The sequence below is a fragment of the Triticum urartu genome, chromosome 2 (assembly GCF_003073215.2).
Source record: "Triticum urartu cultivar G1812 chromosome 2, Tu2.1, whole genome shotgun sequence".
In the NCBI taxonomy this organism is placed as follows: Eukaryota; Viridiplantae; Streptophyta; class Magnoliopsida; order Poales; family Poaceae; genus Triticum; species Triticum urartu.
Window position 1 is genome coordinate 487,430,207 of NC_053023.1, and position 12,847 is coordinate 487,443,053.

The 12,847-nt window shown below is 41.8% G+C and overlaps 1 long non-coding RNA gene across 14 annotated transcripts; it reads left to right on the top strand.

The window, feature by feature from the left end:
• The first annotated feature begins 2,143 nt into the window (after positions 1–2,143).
• Positions 2,144–10,179, top strand: LOC125538113. Of its 14 annotated transcripts, none has more exons than XR_007296254.1 (7): positions 2,144–2,623; positions 2,923–3,421; positions 3,519–3,993; positions 5,840–5,896; positions 6,053–6,180; positions 6,337–9,548; positions 9,807–10,179. It is a non-coding gene; the product is annotated as an uncharacterized LOC125538113 (long non-coding RNA). The 14 variants fall into 14 exon arrangements; XR_007296252.1 differs by having other exon boundaries at positions 3,519–3,683; positions 3,875–3,993; positions 5,840–6,180; XR_007296247.1 differs by having other exon boundaries at positions 2,923–3,011; positions 3,114–3,175; positions 3,357–3,421; positions 3,519–6,180.
• The last annotated feature ends 2,668 nt before the right edge of the window (positions 10,180–12,847 follow it).

Sequence of the window (12,847 nt, forward strand, 5' to 3'; positions counted from 1 at the left end):
CAATGTGACTAATCAGTTAGTTGTGGGATGATGTATTACGGAACGAGTAAAGAGACTTGCCGGTAACGAGATTGAACTAGGTATTGAGATACCGACGATCGAATTTCGGGCAAGTAACATACCGATGACAAAGGGAACAACATATATCGTTATGCGGTTTGACCGATAAAGATCTTCGTAGAATATGTGGGAGCCAATATGAACATCTAGGTTCTGCTATTGGTTATTGACCGGAGACGTGTCTCGGTCATGTCTACATAGTTCTCGAACCCGTAGGGTCCTCACGCTTAACGTTCGGTGATGATCGGTATTATGAGTTTATGTGTTTTGATGTACCGAAGGTAGTTCGGAGTCCCGGATGTGATAGCTTGGCTTATTAGGGATGATAGACTACTCATATGAATAAGGAATTCCTTCTTTTCCGGAAGCCCATTCGGATAGAACTCCAAAGTTAAGCGTGCTCAGCTTGGAGTAATTTCAGGATGGGTGACCAACCGGGAAGTTGCTCCTGGGTGCGCATGAGTGAGGACAAAGTGCGTAGAAAAGACTAGTATTGATCTATGGGGCCAGTGTAGATCCCGCTAGGAGTAACGACCACCGGCGGGTGTGTTCAGGGCGTTACAAGTTGGTATCAGAGCCGACCCTCGCGGTTACATGGATGTTTGTGGACAGGTGTGTGGTCATGTTGTTCATGATGTTTGTGACCCGTCGTGGCACACGCATGACACATGTACCGGACTGGATGCACAGACATATGTGCCAAGAGGGAACGTTCATGTGGCCCGACGAGGACGTCAGTTCCTCTGAGTGGGGGTGTATGTGATAGCCTGGCTTATTAGGGATGATAGACTACTCATATCAATAAGGAGTTCCTTCTTTTCCGGAAGCCCATTCGGATAGAACTCCAAAGTTAAGAGTGCTTAGCTTGGAGTAATTTCAGGATGGGTGACCGACCGAGAAGTTGGTCCCGGGTGCGCACGAGTGAGTACAAAGTGCGCAGAAAAGACTAGTATTGATCTATGGGTCCAGTCTAGATCCTGCCAGGAGTAACGACCACCGGCGTGTGTGTTCGGGGCGTTACACCGGATGTGATCACAGACATGACGAGGAGTCTCGAAATGATCAAGACATAAAGATCGATATATTGGATGACTATGTTTGAACATCGAAAAGGTTTCGAGAAAGTTCGGACATATACCGAAGTACCAGGGGGTTACCGGAACCCCCGAAGAGTCAATGGGCCTTAATGGGCCATAGTGGAAAGGAGGAGGCGGCCAAGGTGGGGGCGCCCCCCCAAGCCCATTCCGAATTGGGAAGGGGGCGGCCCCCTTTACTTCTCTCCTTCTCCCCTTCCTTCCCTCTCCTACTCCAACTAGGGAAGGGGGAATCCTACTCCCACCGGGAGTAGGACTCCCCCCTTGGGCGCGCCTAGGAGGCCGGCCCTCTCCCCCTCCTCCATTCCTTTACATACGGGGGAGGGGGTACCCCATAGACATACAAGTTGATCATTGATCCCTTAGCCGTGTGCGGTGCCCCCCTCCACCATAATCCACCTCGATCATATCATCGTAGTGCTTAGGTGAAGTCCTGCGATGATAGCTTCATCATCACCGTCATCACGCCGTCGTGGTGACGAAGCTCTCCCTCGACACTCAGCTGGATCAAGAGTTCGTGGGACATCACCGAGCCGAACGTGTGCAGATCGTGGAGGTGCCGTACTTTCGGTACTAGGATCGGTTGGATCGTGGAGACATACGACTACATCAACCGCGTTGTCATAACGCTTCCGCTTACAGTCTATAAGGGTACGTGGACAACACTCTTCCCCTCTCATTGCTATGCATCACCATGATAGATCTTGCGTGTGCGTAGGATTTTTTTTGAAATTACTGTGTTCCCCAACAGTGACATCCGAGCCAGGTCTATGCGTAGATGTTATATGCACGAATATAACACAAAGAAGCTGTGGGTGTGGGTATATACATATTGCATGTTGTCTCTACTCGTAATGAAGCAGTTGGTAGTCTCCGTCGGTCAATTTTCATCCATCTATCCTGATTTTTTTCGTCCCACCTTCGCTGGTTTTTTTTCATAGAATTTTTTGCGTCCCCTCCCACCTCCCACGTCCGTTTTTTTCGCTGGTTTTTTGTCACCTCCCACACTGTCGATCCTATCCCCGATCTCCATCCTCTCGATAGTTCTTTCGTTGCCGCCCACGCTGTACGAGGGGAGACCCCGCCGCCGCCGAGGGGAGGGGACGAAACCGCCGAGGGGAGACGCCGCCGCCTCCGTCCGACGGGAGAAGCAGGGGAGAAGCCGTCGTCCGAGGGGAGACCCTGCCGCCGCGGATCCAGGGCAGGGCGGCTTGAATCCCTGTCCCCGGGGTCGCCCCCGCCGATCTCCGGGAGACGCCGTCATCCCCGCCGCGTCTCCAGGGCAGGGCGGTTTCAATTCACCTCACCCTCCAGAGGGGCTCCGAGACCAGGCCAGGATCCCCTGTAGCCTGGGAGGGGTTCAGTGACCCGTCCGAAGCGGAACTCGTCTACGACCACATGCTCTGGGCGGTCCTGCACGAGGCCTTCAACTGCAGCAACGTGGACATCTACGGGAGGCTGGCGATTGGGTACGTGAATATTTAGTCCTGTTTTTTAGGTGTTCGTTGGAGTTTGGAGAAGGAGTACAGTGTTATTGTGACATCCCATGTTTTGCTATCGTGCAGTATTCGAAAAACAAGTGCACTGCTATTATGTTTGCCGCAGTAGATTATTGCTTGAATATGATGATCAGCCAGCCTATTCTCGTGAAGTTACTAAATTCTTGTTCAATTCTCCTGTGTATCATCGATTTCATATGAATGCACATATGCATTTGGTGCTGGGTCCACTCGTAAAATATCATTCTTTCTTTTCGCATCTCCATCAGGAAATCTACCGCATTATTCTTGTGTGAAGAGTGGACTGCCACACCTGTTTGCGAAGCCCTTGGTGACATTGCTGATGTATCTGTGGCAGGTATGATTATCTCGTAGATTATCTTTTGCCTGACACTCTTCTTAGTCTTTACTGCTGCTCTCAACTGACCTCATATATTTTCATCTCTCCCCACCATTGAAGTACTAGCTATTTTGTTCTGGGGTCAAAGGATTATGTAATGGTGCAAGGTGAGATACTTGAAGGTCTGGTTGCCTGTATTGTCAGACGTGAAAGTTTTGAGAAACCTCCCACAACCTTCATTAGATATCCTAACAGATTTTCTGATGCATTTGAACATTTTCTCAGATTGTTTGATGCTTCTGATCTGTGAAGTTGAAAACACTTTATATGCCTACTGATTCAGAAAGCTACCATTATATGCAGGCGACTCTGATTTAGGACCAAGTTTATGACAAATACATGCTGCTAATAGGTCAGATGAGAAGCAGGTATTATTTAATATTGTGAAGTGGTATCCTCCTCTCTGTCAAACTTTGTATTGGTTCTACCTTCTACCTTGCTGTAACTTCTACTTCTATATGACAGCAAATGAAAGCACTTTTTGAAAATGTTGGATCTTCAATGTGTTCGGACCACTGTGATTGGTTTGGAAACAGTGGTCTTGAGGCGATGTCTCGAAATGCTGATACATTACCCGTCATCCATTTTCTACAACTGCGTCCAACGAACTATGAAATTAAGAAATTACAGGTTAGCTCATTTTATTGGTTCTTGTCCAACAATAGATTGTTCTTGACTGTAATGGACATACTTCCGTTTTAAATGCATGATAACTATAATATCAGAAAGCCAATAGCTTGTTAGATAGTAATTCAGTTCTTCCTGTTTTGAACTGTTACAAGAGATGTTTCATCTGGTGAAGCAGAAAAATTTCCCTGCAGCTTTCAGATGTTACTGGAATAATAAAAAATTTGATTCTCTTTCAAATGATTACTTGTACTACAATGCTTATCCATGGGCACAGTGATTCTGCTTTTGGACATTATCAGCAAGAGATGAGGTAAATTTGCGAAATCATCCTTGTATTACAAGATGCTTATCCATGGACGTTTAAATTTTCACCCGTCTTTAAAAATATAATGCCTTCATTCAGACGTTATGATTTTTTTCTCTCGCTTTTGCCATTTTTTATTTCTCACCTACCTTCACCACTTATGATTAAATCCGCATACTAAAACTTCTCTCCTTCCCTAGACAATGACTTCATGGCTACCATGACCATCTTCCTATACTATTAATGGCTTATTTATTTCCCATGTCTGAATAAGTTACACTTTATAATATGAAATGGATAGAGTATCTCATTAGTATATGGAAATATCTCTTCTTTCTTCTTCTTTTTTTAGATTTATTAACTCTAATGGATCCCCCATTTTCCTTTCTAGGAAAAATCAAGAGCATGCATATTTAGTACTGTACTTTATAAGAAGCAGTTTCCTTTCCAACCCATACAATCTCCATAGTACACTATGTTCTACTAGTATATGGTACGTGCTATGCACGTGATGTTTTGTGATCAAACAACAATCAAGTTTACACCATACAATTGTACATCGTCAACTCATCATTGGTGGCTTCATGCCATATGACTTTACACAATGGGTGCTTCACAAAACAGCCGCAAAAGTTCTTGCATAGAACTTTTACTTTCATCAACAACAGAACTCCAGAAATATCGTGTCCAACTTGTTTTGGTGCGTAGCTGCACCAAGCGAATTCCAAAAATCAGGGCCGTTGGGTCACTTGAAATCAATGGCTAATAAATGCTTCTATATCACGGCGGGTGATGAGTCCAAATTAAAAAATTCATGTACTGCGTGTGGATTTAGGGATTATTACTGGAGACAATGGGAAAACTTGAATCATGTTTGTAAAATGAATTTATAAGAGAATGTAATAGCTATTTAATTACAACATATATTAAGCTTTCACTTTATTTGTGTTTGTAATCTCATAACCAGGCGGATCAATCAATTGAAAAAAAGAAGATAATGAATAGTAGTATTAAGCATATGATTATTTGTACTAAATAAAATCCCTTCAGTTAACATTTTGCCCTTACCGTGGCTGCACTGCTGCATGCACTTCTCCGTCTCTCTCCCATCACGTGTAGCAGTACTTTTGCATGGTGGAATTTCTTGCCAGTAGTAGTACTCTAGGGTAGCACTCTCATGGGAGCCTACCGGAGATTTCTAGGATGCTGTGTCCGGCGGAAGATTCACGAACCTGCACGTACTCTCTACTGCGGTGGAAGTCTGCCAGCGAAGGGTGTGCACACTGCGAATCCCTCCATTGTGGGCCGTCCGATCACTCCATCTGACGGTCTATAAGAGGCCACATAGTCCTCTATCTAAACCAATTGAGTGCGAGCCGTCGGATTACAAAGATCCAACGGTCTATATCTCTTCATATTGATACACTATATAGGAGTATATATATGTTCTATTGTGTGGTTGTTGGTATTCTAAAAACACTTCTATGATAAGCCTAGCATTCTGTGTCCACAGCCAGGAGGCCTGTAAGAGTTACTAATTTAAGATAATACTGACGCGCCCAATTCATCATATAATACCAATAAACGTGATAATGTGAGTCGGGGAGTACAAGTCCGTCGCAGCAAAGTTTGCATCAACACAATGGAAGTGGTATTCTGTAGAAAAATAGCAGCCATCATCTCACAGACACCTGTACAATTACTTACAAGAGCAATCATGTAGTTAGAACGACATATTAGTATAGTTTTGCTATAACTGAGGCTAAGTTCTGCCGTAATGTTCTTGTTGCTGATAGCATGTGTATTGATGAAAAGTTAGATGACATGGATGCTTATGAGATTCTCTGTGTAGGTGCTTTCATCTGATAATTTTGATATTTTATTTACTGAATAATCTTCCGAGAATCAGGTTTGTAAAAGAAGACCTTATCCATGGCTGCATTTTTCCCTTGTGGGTATTATGAATTGTTCAATTCGTTTTTTGTTAACTGCTCAAGTAACTTTCTAGCATTTGAAGAGTCGTATTATCTTATGAATTGCTTTAAACTTTGTATGTGTTCTTCAGAATTATTTTAAGGACTTGACACTTTGGAATCTGAGACTATCTCTGAATCTCCAAGTGGAATAGGGGTTATACGGATTGAAGATAACAAAGCGCGTACATATATGTTCATTCCTACATGCTGACACCAGGTCTGTAATTTTATTTATTTGGGAAATACACAATTCGGTTGATGGAGAGGAATGCAATGACATGTCACTTGAATTACTGTGCCTTTATAATCCCTACAAAATTTATGATGTTAATCCTTTCATAATTTATATGACTGGACCACCATTTTTATGTAGGTCAATGAATTTGTCAAGATTGCTAGAGCTGCAAACATCCATGCTTACATAATTTTCCAACTGAAGAATGACATAACTGCAATGACGGGGAAAGCCAAGGCTCAACGGCGACTCATTGACAGCTTACATGATGAGTAGGGAACCTGATGGGCTACCCTCTTCGGTAAAAACTTGCTTCATGCCATTGTATAATCTATTAAGAAATCACAGAGTCAAAAATTGCTGTCCCGCTCTCTTCGGTAACAATTTTTTATTTAGTAATCCTGCGCCTCAAAGTTCGTAATCCTGTAATGCATCCTTGAAATCAGTTTGTTCTCCACCATTGAGTATCATACATAATGCATCAACGGGTTAGGTAGAAATTGCCTGCACCAAAACCTGTATAACGAACAGACTGCCACATTTATTCAGTGCAACTCATCCCGCTTCAGCATCGAAGTTTCAAGGGGCCATGAGAGCGGAGGTAGCCAAGTCGTTGTTGCATTAAGGCAGAGTGTGGACGTAATTATCTCATTAGCGTTTAAGTGCTGGTTCGATAAACAACCTTTGATCCATGTGGTTTGTTATATATCTACTGATCCATGAAGAAAGTTTTCACTGGATACTTATCACCTGTTTAATTTACAATTATCTTTTGATTAATACTTTCTCTACGCAAGTTTTTTTTATCTAATTGTTCCATTCTTCATAGGTTTATAGGGGTATTTGTAACCTGGAGCAATCAGACACACTTTCTTATCCGGAAATGAAATCCGAACATCTGTTTGGTTTTAATATGTAAACTAGTGTACCTACTTAGAGTGATCTTTTAACTCAATGAAAATTACATAAATTTGCTTGGTAAAGGCCTCATGTCACTTGGCATCAAAGAGCTCAAGCTTCTTGAAAAGCAACTTGATTCATCCTCAAGGTACATAAGATCCAAAAGACTAATTGATTTCTTTTCGGTATAATCATGATTCAGAAGAAAGGAGCACTAGCTCTTTCATTGTCTATAGAAAACAGTACAAATTGTTCCTTTGTTCTGCTTATTTCTACTGTGTTAAATAATAATAGGCAATATTATGCTGCTAGATGTAGGGTTTCATGATCACTTTTGACCTGTGTTGTAGGTAGATTACACCTATTTTTGTCTTGCTTTGATTTTAAGTAAAATTGAGCTGGGCGTGTGCTCTGTTCAAACAATAAACAAAATAGAGTATCCTCATGCTGTAAATATACCTCAGTTTTTTTTCAATTTACTAAACACATCTCAGGTTAGTGAGATGCTCTGTACACTACATCTATTGAACTATGTGCAGTTTTCAGCTTGATGTCTTTGATTTAACGTCATTATTCTAGGACTGGAATATTTAGCATTTGACATATTGATTCCAGTAATGCAATTAATGCATTGTAAAAACTAGGAATAATTTGGCTGTGTCGTCCTCGATATGTTATGACACAAAAATGTTGATCATTTTCACAATTGCAGACACATCATATGCTTCATCATCTCACTGGTCTCTAGAGCAAGGTAGGCTCTTAACAAAATAAATTTTATCATATTATGTATTCATAAATTTTCTCACACAAATTTATTCAGATATAAAATCGACTGTACACTGAATAATTTTGTAGGGAGATCTTTTGAGAAGAAAATAAGTGCCTTAGAAGAAAAGAAAATGTAATTTCCCATTGCATGTATTAATTAGATTACTGAATTCTTTCCCTCGAGAAGAAATAATTTAACTCAGTCATTTCTGTCCTTTCTTTCGGGTTTAATCTTCATAAAAGTGGTTGAGTTTTGGTGTTGGCTCGCCAAGCCTATCAAGCTTGTCCAACATTGTCTGAGATAGTTTGGGCATATTCAGCACAGGCCTCCTGAAGCTCTCGTGCATAGCGGATAGCTAAAGCATGCTGATACTGTCAAGAGAGGTCGGGGTAGACCGAACTTGACATGGGAGGAGTCCGTAAAGAGAGATATGAAGAACTGGTGTACCATCAAAGAACTAGCCATGGACAGGGGTGCGTGGAAACTTGCTATCCATGTGCCAGAACCATGAGTTAGATGCATTATCTTATGGGTTTCACCTCTAGCCTACCCCAACTTGTTTGGGACTAAAGCCTTTGTTATTATTATTGTTATTGTTACATTTCTGTCCTTTCTAGGAGGATTTCAATTGTTTTCCCAATTTTCCTTCCACCATTTTGTAACCCTTTGCAGAACCGTCTGGGGAGGTTCGCAGCATTGTCTACTCATCTGATGGGAAATCGGTATCTGTTATCTATCATGTGGTTATGGAACTGATACAGATGACCCTTCTTTGCCTGGGGGTTATATGTGGTTCAGTTTGCAGAATCTTGTTTGGTTTTACATTGATCTTACATGCTCAATTTTTAAGCGTATAACCAGTTTGTAGGTCCAAATATTTGGTATGTGGACGTGACCAATGGGGCATGGAGATTATGGCAAGGCATGGTGCTGTGGTGGCGGCGGTGAAGGTAACCTCGTCGAAGGCGGCGTCGCTGGATGGCTATCGATGAAAGCGGCATGGGGATGGGGGAGGTGGAGTGTCGAGGGATGGAGGCATCGAACGGCAGCCAGGGAGACGGGGTGGCAGTGAGATTGGACTAGCTTGCCTAGGAGTGTGGGCAAGATTTCCTTTCCAGGATGGCCGAGGGTTTCTCTCTCTCTCTCTCTCTCTCTCTGTGTGTGTGTGTATGTGTGTGTGTGTGTGTGTGTGTGTGTGTGTGTGTGTCAATAGACCATAAACTTTTCTTCATTTATAGTGCTAAAGATATGTCAATACATGTTCTTACATTTAGGCTCCTAAACTTGTTGAATGAGTTCTATATACAAGATTTAAGTTGTCCTTCTATAAATTAAGACTGCCTTTGCTAATCTTTGTTGCATTGCTATTGATGAGTCTATAATTGTCAACCTGGACAGTAACAACACTATCGTTTTATCTCTCAATGTGAGCAAGTAAGATTTTGTTCAGAGCTTTATTCTATTGGATTATTTTTCTATTACAGAAGTTGATGCTCGATCTTGTTATTCATTTCCTGGGATCATTTCTTAGTCTACTGCATCATTAACAAGAGCTTGGGGATTGCTTCGAGGATTCTGCAGATTTCTCCCATAACCTCTTGTAGTGACACAATGCTATGATCTTCAACCATAAAAATGAAACCGTCAGCATTGATGGCCTGCTCCTATGATCTCACAGGTACCAAAATGCAGCTTAAATCTCTTTTTAAGAATTGGTTCATGATGTTCTTACATTTAGCTACTCATGTATAGCTTTTAGGTTTACTTTTTTTTCTCCTTGTAAAATTCTCTTTTTGTTTGCTCACTTTGTAATCAACTCTATGATTTTATGATTTAGAAATCAGTCCAGGTGCCTATAAATGAATTTAGTTTAACTCTGTAATTAACCCTTGAGAATAGTATATAATTGTTTTGGTTGCACTCATCCCTTATTCAGAGCGTCACCAATGGTGATAGCGTTGTGTCAAGGAGAAGGTGGAGAGGGAGAAAGAGAAAAGGAGAATGGAAGCCAAGTGATAGACAAAGGGAGTGAAAGATAGAAGACAGGCAATAACTTGTGTTCTCTTACTAACGCTTTATTTATTGAGGACCTGTATCAATGCACAGTTATTTATCGCTGTATGATGAAAACATTTGGCGACTCAAACAGACAAAGAATAAACAAATTTTATGTCCTTTTGGGTCACTGTGTTCGAGTTTAGGGTGGCATGTGTGACACTCGGCTAATGGAGCTGCTCATCGGCTATCGTACAATGATTGTGCAAATAAGTTATGTAAAACATGGGTCAGGTACCCGGCGTTTTGTATTCATGATTTTTTCTGGACTCGGATTGCGCTGAGATGAATGAATAAAACACAACCTATTTCAACTAAAAAAACATTTTGTTGGTTGGCAATAACATTATTATGTTTGATAGTATGATGTGTGTTTGATGATTGTCAAGAAAAATATGCGTGTTGGGTGAGAGGGCATTGTTCTCAGTTATTTTAGCTATGTGAACAACATCTTAATTTTCACCAAAAGCCCGTGGCAACGCACGAGCGTTCTACTAGTCATCGTAGTGCTTAGGCAAAACCCTGCGACGGTAGCTTTATCATCACTGTCATCACGCCGTCGTGCTGACGAAGCTCTTCCTCGACACTCACCTGGATCAAGAGTTTGTGGGACATCACCGAGCCGAACGTGTGCAGATAGTGGAGGTGCCGTACTTTTGGTACTAGGATCAGTCGGATCGTGGAGACGTACGACTACATCAACTGCGTTGTCATAACGCTTCTGCTTACGGTCTATGAGGGTACGTGGACAACACTCTCCCCTCTCGTTGATATGCATTACCATGATAGATCTTGCGTGTGCGTAGGAATTTTTTTAAAACTACTGTGTTCCCCAACAGTGACATCCGAGTCAGGTCTATGCGTAGATGTTATATGCACGAGTAGAACACAAAGGAGTTGTGGGCATGATTATATACATATTGCTTGATGTCACTAGTTGTTTCTTGATTCAGCGGTATTGTTGGATGAAGCGGCCTAGACCGACATTACGCATACGCTTACGCGAGACTGGTTCTACCGACGTGCTTCGCACACAGGTGGCTGGTGGGTGTCAGTTTCTCCAACTTTACTTGAATCGGATTCAATGAACAGGGTTTTTTCTGAAGATCAAAAAGCAATCACTATACCGTGTTGTGGTTTTTGATGCGTAAGTAAGAACATTCTTGCTCAGCCCATAGCAGCCACGTAAAACTTGCAACAACAAAGTAGAGGACGTCTAACTTGTTTTTGCAGGGCATGTTGTGATGTGATATAGTTAAGACATGATGCTAAATTTTATTGTATGAAGTAATCATGTTTTTAACACAGTTATCGGCAACTGGCAGGAGCCATATGGTTGTCGCTTTATTGTATGAAATGCAATTGCCATGTAATTGCTTTACTTTATCACTAAGCGGTAGCGATAGTCATAGAAGCAATAGTTGGTGAGATGACAACGATGCTTCGATATAGATTAAGGTGTCAAGCCGGTGACGATGGTGATCATGACAGTGCTTTGGAGATGGAGATCAAAGGCACAAGATGATGATGGTCATATCATATCACTTATATTGATTGCATGTGATATTTATCTTTTATGCATCTTATTTTGCTTAGTTCGACGGTAGCATTATAGGATGATCTCTCACTAAATTTCAAGGTATAGGTACTCTCCCTGAGTATGCACCGTTGCTACAGTTCATCATGCCAAGACACCACGTGATGATCGGGTGTGATAAGCTCTACGTTCACATACAAGGGTGCAAGCCAGTTTTGCACACGCAGAATACTCGGGTTAAACTTGACGAGCCTAGCATATGCAGATATGGCCTCGGAACACTGAGACCGAAAGGTCGAGCGTGAATCATATAGTAGATATGATCAACATAGTGATGTTCACCATTGAAAACTACTCCATCTCATGTGATGATCGGACATGGTTTAGTTGATATGGATCACGTGATCACTTAGATGATTGGAGTGATGTCTATCTAAGTAGGAGTTCTTAAGTATTTTGATTAATTGAACTTTAATTTATCACGAACTTAGTACCTGATAGTATTTTGCATGTCTATGTTGTTGTTGATAGATGGCATGTGTTGTTGTTCCATTGAATTTTAATGTGTTCCTAGAGAAAGCTAAGTTGAAAGATGATGGTAGCAACTATACAGACTGGGTCCGTAACTTGAGGATTATCCTCATTGCTGCATAGAAGAATTATGTCCTGGAAGCACCACTAGATGACAAACCCGCTGCAGGAGCAACACCAGATGTTGTGAACACCTGGCAGAGCAAAACTGATGACTACTCGATAGTTCAGTGTGCCATGCTTTACGGCTTAGAACCGGGACTTCAACGACGTTTTGAACGTCATGGAGCATATGAGATGTTCCAGGAGTTGAAGTTAATATTTCAAGCAAATGCCCGGATTGAGAGATATGAAGTCTCCAATAAGTTCTATAGCTGCAAAATGGAGGAGAATAGTGCTGTCAGTGAACATATACTCAGAATGTCTGGGTACCACAACCACTTGACTCAACTGGGCGTTAATCTTCCTGATGATAGTGTCATTGACAGAGTTCTTCAATCACTACCACCAAGCTATAAGAGCTTCGTGATGAACTATAATATGCAAGGGATGGATATGACGATTCCTGAGCTCTTCGAAATGCTAAAGGCTGCGGAGGTAGAAATCAAGAAGGAGCATCATGTGTTTATGGTCAACAAGACCACCAGTTTCAAGAAAAAAGGTAAAGGGAAGAAGGGGAACTTCAAGAAGAATAGCAAGCCAGTTGCTGCTCAAGTGAAGAAACCCAAGTTTGGACCTAAGCGTGAGACTGAGTGCTTCTACTGCAAAGGGACTGGTCACTGGAAGAGGAACTGCCCCAAGTATTTGGCGGAGAAGAAGGATGGCAAAGTGAAAGGTATATTTGATATACATGT